Consider the following 14,746-nt stretch of genomic DNA (forward strand, 5'->3'; position numbering starts at 1 on the left):
AGAGTATCTTTGGATCACAGCTTTTTGCTATGAGAGGGGGCCTATTTTTTGACAAGGTCCAACACTACAGAAAAGAGGGAGAAATCCTATTAGGAGACTCACAAGAACCATCTGATATCTCTGCCACTGGAAAACCTCAGCAAGTCAACTGTTTGCAGGGTAGCAAACAGAGGAAGACAAACACACCAAAAAGATGGAGGAAGCAAGAAAATTTTCTCAAAACAAAGAGGAACTTATTAATAACCTGATGGCTACAGTGAGGAAATATACTGACTATATAAAAATGAGAAAATTGGAAAAAACTTTCTAGCAAAGGTTGTACTACCTCTTCTTATTTATTTGAGGAGGTGGGGGAGAGAATAATTTCTCCCAAAAATTTCCAACATTTTCTGGGACTTCATTTACTTAAGAAAAATACCTGGAAATTTCTGTAAAATCCTTGGACTCTAGCAATATAAACCACAGCTGCACCAGTATAATAAAGATTCCTATCAAGCCATCATCAAATCAATATCACTGGGAGAAACACCTCTAATCTTCAATTCAGTATCTTACTTCAAAAGTTCACTAGAAGCCACTGAAGTGAATCATAAAGGAGTTCAGTGATATAATCAGAAGAAGAAAAGAATCTGTGGTCCACAAGCACCAGTGAAGTTCCTGTCATTTGTTTAGTTCCATTTCCTCTAAAAATGGAATGTATGGATCTGGGACTCTCCAGAAGTTGCTGACTGGAGGGCCACAAGCCATTCATCTTTGATTTGGGAGAGATACAGTAATTATCAAAAGTTTACTTTTGAGGTCATCACATGAAGAAGAAAGGAAACAATGCCCACTACTCACAATGGCTTGGCAAGAATAACCTTAGAAAATGAAAAGCTATTGCCAAGTGGCTCTGGTTACAGCAGTGGACTTTTTCCAAGCAGAGAGAGAGGGTCTCTATTTTATCGGAATTGCTTGTAAGTTGCTATTAAGAAGTATTTCTCAACAATCTCTTTTTTATTAGCTGTTTGTGCCCATTATAATTTTCTAGTTGCGAGTTTGTTATGGCTGTAATATAAATAGAGTTCTAAAAATGTCTTACTTGAAGAGTTGCAGGGCTGCCTCTGCCATTTAGTCACAGATAAAAGCAGGCAGAAAGGGTTTTCTCTGTAATGGGCCTATTTTATATTTAATAGAACTGTCATATAAACTTACACTAACATTTAAGATGGAGTTTCTAGGCTATAAAATAAACACCATTTCTAATATCACTGTTTGTTAAAATGAACATGCAAAATTTAGGCTGGATTGTCATGAAATTTAGAAAGTATAAAAGGGAGCAGAAATGTGTGTGTCTCTCTCTGGTTCTAGAAATGACCAAAAAGAGTTATGTGCATTTTCTGTTCTTTTTAGCTGCATCCTTTTCTTTATCTGGTGAGGTCAACGCAAGAACATCTGTTGACCTGCATATCATCATTTGCAACTAGCATCCCGCTTGCTTGGATCCTACCAAATCTGTTTGGCTTAGCAAATGTATAATGTATATAGAGGCTTTATTGTTATGGTTAAATAAACCAAGGCTAAAATCAGATTTATTTTTTTCCCCCTCCAGGATCCATCAGAGATGGGGTGTTCTGTAAGAATGAGGGATGTGAGTATATTCTGGTTGAAAGGTTCTTTCAAGAATTTAGAATCTCATCATGTATTTTGAAATTAACGGAGCACTGTGTTAAAGAAAGCATCATCTTGGCACAGACCACTAACAGTTAGAGCATGGGAATGTAACATTCCGACAACAATATTTAGTCCTAGACAGTATCACTTAAGAGCACAAATAGAAGACAGCATGTTTGAATAAACATTACCCCCAAATCCCATCCTTTTTCCTGATTTTCCTGTATTCTTGGCAGGGTTATATATGGTGGCATTCAGTCCTTCATGTTTCCATCTCCATTAGTTGTTTTTCTGTAGTGGCCCTCAGTTCCAAGCTCTAGAGGAAAATATTACTACAATGTCTCCCTTGATCAGAAATCTGGTAAAATAGTAGAATATTACTATTGGAAAGTTTTAATATTGGAAAGTTTTTCCCAATTTTCTCATTTTTATATCATCAGTAAAATAGTAAAATATTACTACAATGTCTCCCTTGATCAGAACTCTGGTAATGCTGTTGATAATGTTCCTAGTGAATTTGTCCTAACACTCTAAGGAAGAGAAAAGTAATGCCACTCTTTGTTGTTGTTTAGTCCCTAAGTCATATCTGACTTTTCATGACCCCATGGACCATAGCACACTAGGCCTCCCTGTCCTCCATTGCCTCGGAGTTTGCTCTGATTCATCTTCATTGCGACAATATGATGATCTAATCATCTCATCCTTCTCCTTCTGCCTTCAATCTTTCCCATCAGGATCTTTTCCGATGACCATTCGGAGTTGATTTCCTTAATACCATTCTTTAGCTGAATGTCATAGCCACTGGAGTGTTGCAGCAGACTCACACCAACTCATGAGAATTAAATTTTATGAAATTTGCAAGCCATTTGACATCAGAGGTAAGCCTTGATGCCCAGCAGACTAATCAGATGTTCTGCAGCTAGCAGCATGTCACAGCATGGCAATGGAGCCAGCAGAATCAGTTCTTAAACAGTTAGCAGCCCAGCACTACATGCCACTGAACAGTTAGTAAACAAGCAAAAGGTTCTATGGGCTTTTAGAGCATGAGCTAACTTGGAGATACAGACATACGAAGGATCCCCAACCTCCGCGCCTTCCGTCGAGCTCTGAAGACCCTATTATTTCAGCAAGCTGGTCTGATGGGATAAATGATTTTAAATTGGGTTTTAAAAGTGGTTTAAAATGGTTTTAATTGGAAGTTTTAATTTTGGCCAAAGATTGAATTGTTTTAATATGTTTTTTAAATTTTGTCTTGTATGTTGTTTTATCATGGCTGTTCACAGCCCTGAGTCCTTCGGGAGAAGGGCGGTATACAAATATAATAAAAACTAAAAAACTAAAAAACTAAACTAAACAATTATTTGGGTACATTTGAAGAAGAGTGCAAACTTATAAAGTATTATAATTCTGAAAAGCTGAGCTGGCCTAAAAGGCAGGTTTTATGACTTTCATTGTAGTGTATTTAAAGTGAAGAGTGACAAAGGAGATTGAGGATGGCAAAAAAGTATGAAGTAGGAAAACACTAATGGATACTAATGAAGAAGGAGAGTTACTTGGCTTCTATTTTGGCTCCGTGTTCTCTGAGAAACAAATACATGTTTTCCTAGGCTACTGTAAAGAGCTGGTTGAAAGTACTGCAGCAGCAGTAGAACTTTTGGGCAGGACTCCACTTCAATCTTGCTAGAAACACATATAGGACAAGATATATCTACTGGTTTTGGATGAAGTCTATTCTCCGGACCCGATTAGACTGCACACTCAAAAGGCCAGATAATTGTGGAACAAATGTTCCCATCTTCGGCAATATAGAACCCAGGGGTGAAATCCAGCAGGTTCTGACAGGTTCTGGAGAACCGGTAGCGGAAATTTTGAGCAGTTCGGAGAACTAGCAAATACACCTCTGGATGGCCCCGGAGTGGGGTGGGAATGGAGATTTTGCAATATCCTACCCCCAAGAGTGGGGAGGGAATGGGGATTTTGCAATATCCTTCCCCTAGAGTAGGGTAGGAATGGATTTTGCAGTATTCTTCCCCTGGTGTGGGGTGGGAATGGAGATTTTGCACTATCTTTCCCCTGCCATGCCTACCAAGCCACGCCCACCAAGCACCACTCTGCCCACCAAGCCACACCCACAGAACCGGTAGTAAAAAAAATTGGATTTCACCACCGATAGAGCCCCCTGTAGAATATGTTTATAACTGCATCCTGGGGTTTGTAGTATATTTGATATTTCATTTATTTAAATACACAGTTGTGCTTTAAAAATAATCTTCAGAATCAAGAGCTATTATATGTCTTTTTCCTACATCCCCTCATTCCCTGCTTTCAGCCATCTTCTCCATCTTAAAGGATGGGACTTGACTGTTTTGTTTTGATGATTGTAATGGCTTTCATTATCCTTCAGCCAGGCCACTACAACCCAGTGTGCAACTTATGTACTCCACAACAGCATTGCATGAGATGAGGTGCCAGTTGCAAATAAAAATTACAGAGAAGATACATCATACATACTTGGCTGCCAAGACAGGAGCAGAACCTATGCCCATAACCAAACACACTATATAATTATATTTTAAAAATTTCAAAAATTAAAAAAAAATACTTTGCAGAGGGCTATGCTGTGGAATTCTACACAAGGGCACTTCTATGGTAACAGCAACCCTGACTTCAAGTATCATTCATTGCATTAATACATCCATTTTGGGTGTGGAAGGCACAAATGTAACTCTAAAGCAAATATGGGTTTACAAACAAAATCTTAACAATACGAAGGTACAATTACACATTTTAGAAACTTAAAGCCTTTTATCAGATGGTAAATTGATTTAATTTTTTTTAAGTAGTAGGCATTATTGAAGATACTCTTGGGGTTATTCTATCTTTTCTCTCTTAACCTTGTTATTCTAATTCATGTATCACCTAGCTAGACATTTTCCTTTTCTCAGCTATGATATCATAGAGCATTAATTATTGGAAATTGCAAAGCCCAAAGGCAATTGAGGCATTACCTTTGGAGTTAGCATTGGGGTGGACTCTCCTTAATGGAAATATAGAAATTATGCTGCTTTTCAGCATTGGCTATTGCCAATGCTGAAAAGCAACAGTTCCAGGTCTTCAAGTAAGAGTTTTCTCAGTCCTGCTTAAAGACACTAAAGCAGTGATTCTCAGCCTTAGCAACTTGAAAATGTGTGGATTTCAACTCCCAGAATTCCCCAGTTAGGCTGCCTGCCAAAGTTGAGAAACACTGCACTAGAGGCTGAATGAGAGATGTTTTGCAAAGATAGCTTTAATGAGCTAGCCCCTCCCATCATATAAAGAATGGATCATCAATATTGGCTTATATTGATATTGGATCATCAACGTAATCTTTCGGTTCAATTGCACTTGGTCCTCACCCTGCTTTCATAGCAAAATTCCCTCCCCCGCCCCCTTCATTTCCATAGCTGGTGACGTTCAAGATTTCTGTCATTTCTTTGGAACTGCCAAAATGAATGAAGACATCTGCCATGATGACAACAAGATCCTCCTCTTGGCTACATCGCTAGAAATGATTGACCTTTGAAGGAAAAAGTATATATAAGATCCCAACTTGTGAATGAGAAATGTTGCGTTTGCCTGGCTAGCCTAGTTAATAATTTAACAATGAAATCAGAGGCCTGGAATGTAAAAGAAGGACACACATGTAGACTGATGATGCCTGGATGGATGTAAAGGACAAAATAATTATTAGTTATATTATATAGAATATCATGGTCCCTCAAGGGGATGGTGGGACGGGGGGAGAGATGGTAGATAATTGCAATAGAGATAGATGATAGATAGATAGATAGATAGATAGATAGATAGATAGATAGATAGATAGATGGATAGATAAGAATGATGATGATGAAGAAGATAGATAGATGATTATAGAGATGAGAGAGAGATGAGCGAGATGAGAGAGATAATGATGATGATGATGAAGAAGTAGATAGATGAGAGATTATAGAGATGAGAGATAGATGAGAAATAGATGAGAGATGAGAGAGAGAGATGATACAGATGATAGATAGATAGATAGATAGATAGATAGATAGATAGATAAGAATGATGATGATGATGATGAAGATAGATAGATGATTATAGAGATGAGAGATAGATGAGAAATAGATGAGAGAGATGAGAGCGAGAGATGATACAGATGATAGATAGATGATAGATAGATAGATAGATAGATAGATAGATAGATAGATAGAGAATGAAATACAGTTTTTATATTATTGATAATGTGAATGAACAAGCAGAGAACCAGCCATGTCTTTTCTTACCAAGAAGAAGGATCCAACATGGTAGGGATCCCCCCCCCTTCATCTATGACATTTTTATTAAGGTTATGTATATGACCATTCATTTTCATTCGGCTGGTGCTAATTGCTGTCTCTTGCTTTTGGCTACTGTGTACAGGGAACATATGCTCTTCCCAACATTGCCATGCCTGTGGGTGCTCTGGGTTGCTCTGCTGTCTAGCGATGAGATCCTGCTGCTGCTGCTGCTGCTGCTGTTATAGAAGGCTAGTCGTACAACAGCTGGGAATATTCGGCTGCTTCCAAAAGCTTATCTCCTTAATAGCAACCACATCTTGGAACAAATGAGCAGCAGGAGGAAAACTTTCCTGTGATCCTTGAATATTTCTGTAATCTTCCAATAGACGGGTAGTGTGTTTAGCATAGGTACTTCCTGTTCAGAAGATGTGATTATTGGACAAAAGCAGCAGCAAGTTGAAAAGAAATGCAGGGACCAATCTGAAGTTTCTTACAGTGACTTTTCCCTACTCTTGTGCAAATGAGTTGCACTGAGATTATAGCTCCCAGTCCCAGTGTTGCTTAGCATTGCTAAGAATGCTGTGAATTATAGGTAGTCCTTGACTTGCAGCCATAATTGAGCCTGGGTATCACAGTCATAAATCCTGCTGGTCATTAAACAGGCAAATAAATAAATAAATAAATAAATAAATAAATAAATAAATAAATAAATAAATAAATAAATAAATAAATGGGACACTGCAAATGACCGTAAATGCAGGCCGGTTACCAAGCACCCAAATGCAATCACATGACCATGAGGGGGTGGCCCAAGTTGTAAGTATCTTTCTTGGGGTCTGTCATAACTTTGAATGGTTACCAAGCAACTGGTACCAAGTAAATTAAGGATCACCTATATAATCCTAATCATCCGGTGGTGGTTTGCTACCGGTTCTCCCCAGTTCGCAGTAGTGGAAATTTTGAGTAGTTCGGAGAACCGGTAAATACCACCTCTGCCTGGCCCTGTCCCCAATCTATTCACTGCCTCCCAACTCCCAGATGATCGGCTAGAAGGAAAAAAATCAGGGCTCACTTGACAAAGAAGAAAAAGAAAAAAAACAAGACACCGTCGCTTTAAATTGAGAAGCCTCCCAACTGATCGCTTCTTAGCCAGGAGATCACTTGGCAAAGAAGGGGGGGGGGAAGACGCAGTCGCTTTAAATTGACAAGCCAAGAAGCAGCTGCTGGAAGGAACTTTTTGCTTGCAGGAATGAAGTGACATTCAACAGTTCGTTTCTGGGTCAGCTGAACAACAAACTGGATAAGAGGAGGGATTCTTATATGTTCTATGTTTTTGAAGTTTTGGAGTTTGTGCAACATGGGCTTTGTGTTTCTAAAAAGGTTTGGGCGATTTCCATTGTGAAATATCCTGTCTTGAATGAGTTTTCTGCCTGCTTGTAAATGGAGCAGAACTTCCAGCTTCCACTTTCTATTATCTCTAAGCACCAGTAGCTGTTTTCCTCTTACAAAGTTTCCTTTATGCAGCTGGCAGGAATGTGGAATGAGTATCAGGCAGGTTCCTTCTTAGCAGCTTGAGATTTCCTTGCTTTTCTTATGAGTAATATTTTACTTGGGGAAATGAAGAGGGGGGGAGTTTTATTCCTTCCCAGAGCAGGTTAGTCGGGTGGGGAGGGAATGGGGATTTTGAAGTAACCTTCCCCTGGAGTGGGGAGGGAATGGGGCAGGGTTGAAATGCTCCCGGTTCGGACCGGATCACCGGATCCAATACTAATGGAGGCGGGTGGTTTGGAGAACCGGTAACAAAAATTCCTGCCCCACCCCATTGCCCAGCTGAGCCGCGCAATCATCAGAGGCTTTTTTTTATTTTTAAAAGCATTTTTTCTACAACCTCTTTGGCCGAAAAAATGCTTTTAAAAGTAAAAAAAAATGCAGCTCAGCTGGGATCATCAGAGGCTTTTAAAAGCATTTTTTCTACAACCTCTTTGGCTGAAGAGGTTATAGAAAAAATGTTTTTAAAAGGGAAAAAAGCCTCTGCCGATCAGGCAAGTCAGCTGGGATCGTCAGAGGATTTTTTTTTTTTTAAAAAAGAAAGCCTCTGCCGATCAGGCAAGTCAGCTGGGATCATCAGAGGCTTTAAAAGCATTTTTTTTTACAACCTCTTCAGCCGAAGAGGTTGTAGAAAAAATGGTTTTAAAAGTTAAAAAAAAAAGTTGACCGTGCCCACTCAGTCATATTACCCACCCACCCCAAGCTATGCCCACAGAACCAGTAGTAACAAATTTTATATTTCACCACTGGAATGGGGATTTTGCAGTAACCTTCCCCTATTACGCCACGCCCACCAAGCCACACCCACAGAACCAGTAGTAAAAAATTTTGAAATCCACCACTGCATAACTCCATCTTAATATGTTATTCCTGGTATGTGATGCTTTGTATACATAGAGAGAAAGAAGCATTCTTGTAATCTTTGACTTTTAGGCTTGCTGTCAAACATCAGCCATAATACTAATGACTGTTTTGAACAATAGGCAGGTTGTATTACACAAATGGCTATTTTATATGTGAAATTGTGACTGAAATATTTCTGTACCTATATTGGTTCTCACTGTCAGGAAGTTTCTCCTTAGTTTTAGGTTGCTTCTCTCTTTGTTCAGTTTCCATCCATTGCTTCTTATTTTGCCTTCTGGTGCTTTGGAAAATACATCTCCCCCCCCCTTCTTTCTGGCAGCCCCTTAAAAGCCTGTTGCTTATCACACTCTTGGGCAAAGCATGTGAGCCATTTCCTGCTTTTAGTGGTCCATGAAAGTGCATCTATAATATGTAGATAATAAAGTTGAAAAAAGGTGAACAACATTTTTACAGAACTATAGATACGTTGAGGCTGGGTGTGACAAGGAATGGCTGGGAGGGGAGGGGCCAGGCGAGGCACCGCTTGATGTGAGTGACATTGAGTTGGCCACGCCTACCCAGTCACATGACCATCAAGCCATGCCCACTGTCACATGACCAGCAAGTCACACCCACAAAATAAGCCACACCCACAGAACCGGTAGTAAAAAAAATTTAGAACCCACCCCTGTAATCATCCTAAGCCTAGCAGCCCAAGGATGCTATCATAGAGTCTAGTTGGCTGTTACATGAAACATGCATGCCACATTTCTAGGAATATTTGCTAGCTAAGAAATCTGGTAGTTTTCTAGCTAGGTTGTCTACTCTATACTGATTGATCCTCATCAATTAAACTAGGGAAACATGATAGGTGAAGAAAGTAACACATGAGCACAACTGGTTCTCTTATAGGTAATAATATAGGCCATTCCTTGCTAGCAGGATCCCCCCCCACTCCTTCATATACTTTTGAAATATATTAAAACAAGAAAATGCATTCTTTTTTGTTGATTTTAGAATGAGAGCAGATCATCTGTGAAACATCTCAGATTAACAGAGATTGCTCCAGTTGCCATGATTCAACCTTTAAATACCTTTGGTCTGGGGTGATTGAGACTTCATTGACATATTGCAAGCCATTTTGGGGGGAAACCCTGAAGTTGGTGTGGCAAGAGTTGGTACATTCCAACAACTGTCTGCCTAACTAATTTTGCTTTGACTGATGAAGTTACTTGGATGAGCAATGAAATGTCTCAGATTAACAAAAGTTGGTCCAATTGCCACAATTCAATCTTTAGACATCTGTGTCAACGATTTCAAAAGGGATTTTAAAAAATTATAATGACTGATATAATAGGCACAAGAGCAAGTCCTTCTAGTGATTTAATTGCAACAATGCAAATTATGCAGGATATGTGTCTGCCAGGGTATGTCAACTGGCATGTTTTTGTTTTAATTTGCGCAGATAAATTTTGTGTGTAGCTTTGGCCCAGATTGATAGGAGAATACGTACAGAGAGAGTCCAAAGCTCTGCCATTCGTTATATTACCCTACACTCATTTCCTTCAACCTGATATCCTCCAGGTGTTTGGGGAAACGAACTGTAACTCAAAGCCATTCCAGCCATTTAGTGCCCGCCTGATGTGTTAACAAAGGCTGTCTCTGCATTCATTCATGCCAAATTTTACCAGATGAAGAAAAGTGGACATGGAAATGTCCCTCCCTCCCTGTGTGTGTGTGTGTGTATGTATGTAATTCCTAACTTTAAAATGTGTCTTACAATTCTCTCTTAACGTGCTTCTTTCCTTTCTTCTATTGGAAAGACATTCGGCCAGTGTCCAGTATCTTTTCAACAGTGCTCTTGCAGACAGTCATTTATCAGGTGTATGCCACATGGCAGAGTGATGTTTAGAAATTCCATTTGCCATGTGTTATTCATGATCCCTGCACATTTCCTTCATTTGTCAGGGGATTTAGATCTCAGCTGTGTTTAGTTTTGGGGGCTTGAGAACAAGTCAGCCCATAGGCAGACACCTAATGATATAATTTTGAGCAGTGCCAAAGGTTTGATTGCCTTCTATCAACTTTCATGCAGGCAGCTCCTTTGAATACAGTAATGGATGACAATATCAGAACGATCAATCTCGGACCAACTTCAAGATTTATTGAAACACACTATTCTTAAGCTTCTTGCTCATAGGTATTTGGCACCATGTCAGAAACCCGGTGGGGAGGGGCTGTTCATTTATCCCACACTAGCAAAAAAAATAAACCCAAATCCCTTATGTGCCTGTTGATATGTTATGAAATAGATTCAGAAGGGCAAGGAACAGCAAGTATTAGCAGCTGGCAATTGAGAAATGAAACTTCTAAAAAAAAATTTAAAAAACCACACTCACCTTCACTTTCTTTTCATCTTGTACTATGCTGTGCTAAGCAAGTTGCAATGTATTCTTTTGTAAAGTACTACCTTGGATTTAATAAACAGGCTTGAGGTTTAGGTCCTTATTGCTAACTTGTTGAAGAAAAGAGGGTGGTGTCATAGCTCAGAGGAAGAGTAGATATTTTTCATGCGATACTTCAGGCTTGACAAAGTCAGTCCTAGGACAGCCAAAGCAATGCTCTGACTCAATACAATGCAACTTAATATATTAACACGGACAGTGTTATTTACTCTGAAAGGAGAAGTAACTCTAGCCTAGCAATGCAGAAAGTTTTTTAAATATGGGAGGTGGAGTGTTGGGTGCCTTTCCAATGCTAATTCCTACCATGTCTAGCCAACTTGGTCAATGGTGAGAGACATTGTCCAGTACTATCTGGAAAGCTATGCTTTGGACTTCTTTGCAAAAAGCAATGTTACAACAGGCTCCCTCTGGACATTGTTGAAAATAAGATGATGTCAACATGGAATATTAAAAATAAGAGGGAGTAGGCTGCTGATCCTTGGCAGTTAACCTCAGATATTACATGTTGATGTTGGGCTTTTGCAGATTCTAGATCGGAAGCCAGGCCGTATCTGTGAAAACATCATTCAGTTCCCAATAATGTCTTCATATTTTTTTAGAAAGTACCGTGCAACCTCCTCATTTAGACTGTAGACTATAAAGAGACTCATGGTTTAAATTATTTCGTATTATATAATTAAAGATATCCTTTCTCGCTCAATCCTCACTGGGTTATTGTTATGGGGACAAAAAAAGAGGAGCTCCCCATGAAAATTGCCTTAAGGTCCCAGGGGAAAGATGAATATAAAGGTAACAGAAACATAACACAACACAAACAACCCAGGACTAAAATAACTTTGTTTTTGTTTTTTTTAATCTATTAAAAGTTTGAATGGTTTTAAAAACGAACAAGAATCCCCTTTGGTGTGTCTTAATAATATAATGGAAGAATTTGGTGTAGTGGTTAAATGCATAAGACTAAAAAACCAGGAATCTGTAAATTCAAATCCCACCTTAAGGATGAAAGCAGCTGGGTTACTTTGGGCCAGTCACTCCCTCTCAGACCTAGGAAACAAGCAGTTCCCAAAAAGTTGCTAACAAAATTTCAGAAATCTGTCCAGTCCAGACAGTTGCCAGGAGTCAACACTGGCTCCAATGCAAATGAACACATAATAGTATAGTTAATGATGCCAAAGAAACAGACTCTGTTTAACCTGTTTATCATCCTCATATCTATCTCTTCGTTCCACTCATGCATTAATCTAAGCGCCAGAGCTCACTGTAACAGCATTGCCAAAAAGGCATTAAGAGTTGTAAACCTAATCTTGTGAAGCTTCTTCTCCGGTAAAATTGTACTGCAAACTAGGGCATACAAAACCTTTGCTAGACCAATTCTCGAATACAATTCGTCTGTCTGGAATCCGCACTGTATATCAGACGTTAATACAATTGAGCGAGTCCAGAGGTATTTCACGAGAAGAGTACTCCACTCCTCTGCTCGCAACAAAATACCTTATGCCACCAGGCTTGAAATTTTAGACTTGGACAACCTAGAACTATGCCACCTATGGTCTGACCTAAGCGTAGTACACAAAATTATCCCCTACAATGTACTACCTGTCAATGACTACTTCAGCTTCAACTGCAATAATACACGAGCACACAATAGATACAAACTCAAGGTAAACCACTTCAAACTCAATTGCAGAAAATGCGACTTCAGCAATAGAGTGGTCAATGCCTGGAATAAACTACCTGACTCTGTTGTTATATCCTCAACTCCCCCATAACTTTAACCTTAAACTGTCTACTGTTGACCTCACCCCATTCCTAAGAGGTCTGTAAGGGGCGTGCATAAGCGCACCAGCATGCCTTCCATCCCTGTCCTACTGCCCCAATTTATTTGTACCCATTTCCTGTATTAATATCCATGTTTATACTTATTCCTGTTATCTCATATATGTTTGACAAATTAAATAAAAAAATAAAAAATAAAGTTCTGTGTTTACTGCACTAAGTTGCTAAAATTGATTCCTTCACCTTGCAGAAAACATTTTGTCCTGATTTTCAATCAAAGATCACAGACATAATACATTCTGAATATCCAGGCAGGCGACTACCCAGACAGCCTATGAGGTCAATGCTAAGGGCATACCCATGCTTCTTTAGGTAGAGTAGCCAGCAGGACTGGATCAGAGCTTCTAGCCAAATCAGCCGTAACTCCTTAAGAACACTGTCATGAATAATTTCATATTAAACTTCCTTATGGTTTTGCTGAATGTCCTTAGAAGAGCATCATTGATTGGGACCTTGAGGGCAAAGCTTCTTGTTGATGGTGGTCCTTCTCTACAATCACTGCCCTCAGATATTCATCCTTCTCCATCTTATAGGCCTTCCTGATGGCGTAAAAATTTGGATTTCTGGAAAAGTAATTGGCATGTGAAAGCTTAGACTAACCCCCTGGATGGGCCTAATAAGGTCCTTTGGTTCAGTATGTTTGATGTGATTGGTGCTTCTAGTTTTGCATCATGTTGGTGTTTGTTAACCACTCAGAGCCTACAGGAACTGAGCAGCATAGAAATATATGTATGAATGTATGTATGTATGTATGTATGTATGTATGTATGTAAGTAAGTAAGTAAGTAAGTAAGTAAGTAAGTAAGTAAGTAAGTACTTTTCTTTCATTGACATTTTGTATTTAAAATGAGCTTTCATATTTTAAAGGACAGAAATTAATGTCATACCACTCTTTTGGTTTTTGTGAGAAAAGGTCTGAATTTCAAGATGTTAAGAAGAAAGAAAATATGCATTTGGTCCCCCTTTTCTCCAAGGAGAACAAAATATAGCTACACATGGTACCACCCACAACTTTGCGAGATGGAGCGTGAAGCTGAAAGTAGCAGTCCAAAGACAGAGCAGGGATTTGACTAGTACTTGTTTACTTAAGTAAAATGCCTTTGTAGACGAGAATTGTTTTTGTAGAGAAACAAATAACATGGACGTAGCTAGAAAACAACCCAGTGTTTTTTCAGGGCTGGAAATCTCAAATGGGAATTTAAGAGGCAGAGTTCTGGACACTTCATCAATCTGAACTTCCCAACGTTGTAAAAGTATATATTAGGATGTTTTCTGCCCATTTCCTTTCATCCACTTTTAAGAACAAAGTTAGAAGAATGTAACATAATAAGAAGGTCCAAGGGAAGAAACTAAATCTAAGACCAAGATGAATTTCTGTTTCATTAGGGGGATGTCATAAAATCTGATAATACAATGCTAAACAACAAGGAAAACCAAAAGGGTGAAATATGTGTGTCTTTTGTAAAATCCCTCGGAGGAAATAAATTTGAGGAAAGATGTTTAAGGGGACTATGTCAAGGCTCAGTTCAGTTTTTTTAAAAAAAAACACGTTAAAAGTTGGAAATTTGCTGTTGAAGAGAGGATGCTGGAGATTCTTTTCCCAACATTTTCTATTGTTTAACCAGCTTGGAGCAGTCAGGGATTGTTTTTGTTTTAAATCAGCTTCTAACTATTTTAAGCTTCTCTTCTAGCAGTTTGATATACTAACCATTTTAATTTAATTTACTTATTTAAAATTGTAGTAATTAAAAATATTCTTTTAATCTATAGCATCAATGATATGTATAAAAATAGCATCAGAAAATAACAGTTTAGCAATCAAATGTATCTTTTAAAAAAACAAACAAAGATGTGTGAAAAATACAAATTGAAATTACCAGGAATGCGGATGAGGTCTACTCAAGCTCCTAATGTAGAGCAGAGGTAATATTCAGCCAGTTTGTACCAGTTTGTGTGAACTGATAGCGGCGACTGTGGGTGGGCTTGCCCACCTGCCCCGGCATAATGCTATCCTATTTAGCCACGTTTTCGAGGCTGGGCGCATGCATTCTTACCAGTGGTAAGAATATGTGAAATCCACCACTGATGTAGAGTATGGTT

General features: G+C 38.9%; 1 long non-coding RNA gene across 2 annotated transcripts; it reads left to right on the forward strand.

Annotated features, from left to right (window-relative positions):
* The first annotated feature begins 887 nt into the window (after window positions 1-887).
* On the forward strand, window positions 888-6,365 carry LOC117666394 (uncharacterized). 2 transcript variants are annotated; one of them, XR_004591767.2, is made up of 5 exons: window positions 888-956; window positions 1,592-1,630; window positions 2,388-2,531; window positions 5,097-5,223; window positions 6,097-6,365. It is a non-coding gene; the product is annotated as an uncharacterized LOC117666394 (long non-coding RNA). The 2 variants fall into 2 exon arrangements; XR_004591766.2 differs by lacking the exon at window positions 6,097-6,365 and having other exon boundaries at window positions 5,097-5,256.
* The last annotated feature ends 8,381 nt before the right edge of the window (window positions 6,366-14,746 follow it).

This window comes from Pantherophis guttatus, chromosome 1 (genome assembly GCF_059756535.1).
Source record: "Pantherophis guttatus breed Tessera chromosome 1, ASM5975653v1, whole genome shotgun sequence".
Taxonomy (NCBI): domain Eukaryota; kingdom Metazoa; phylum Chordata; class Lepidosauria; order Squamata; family Colubridae; genus Pantherophis; species Pantherophis guttatus.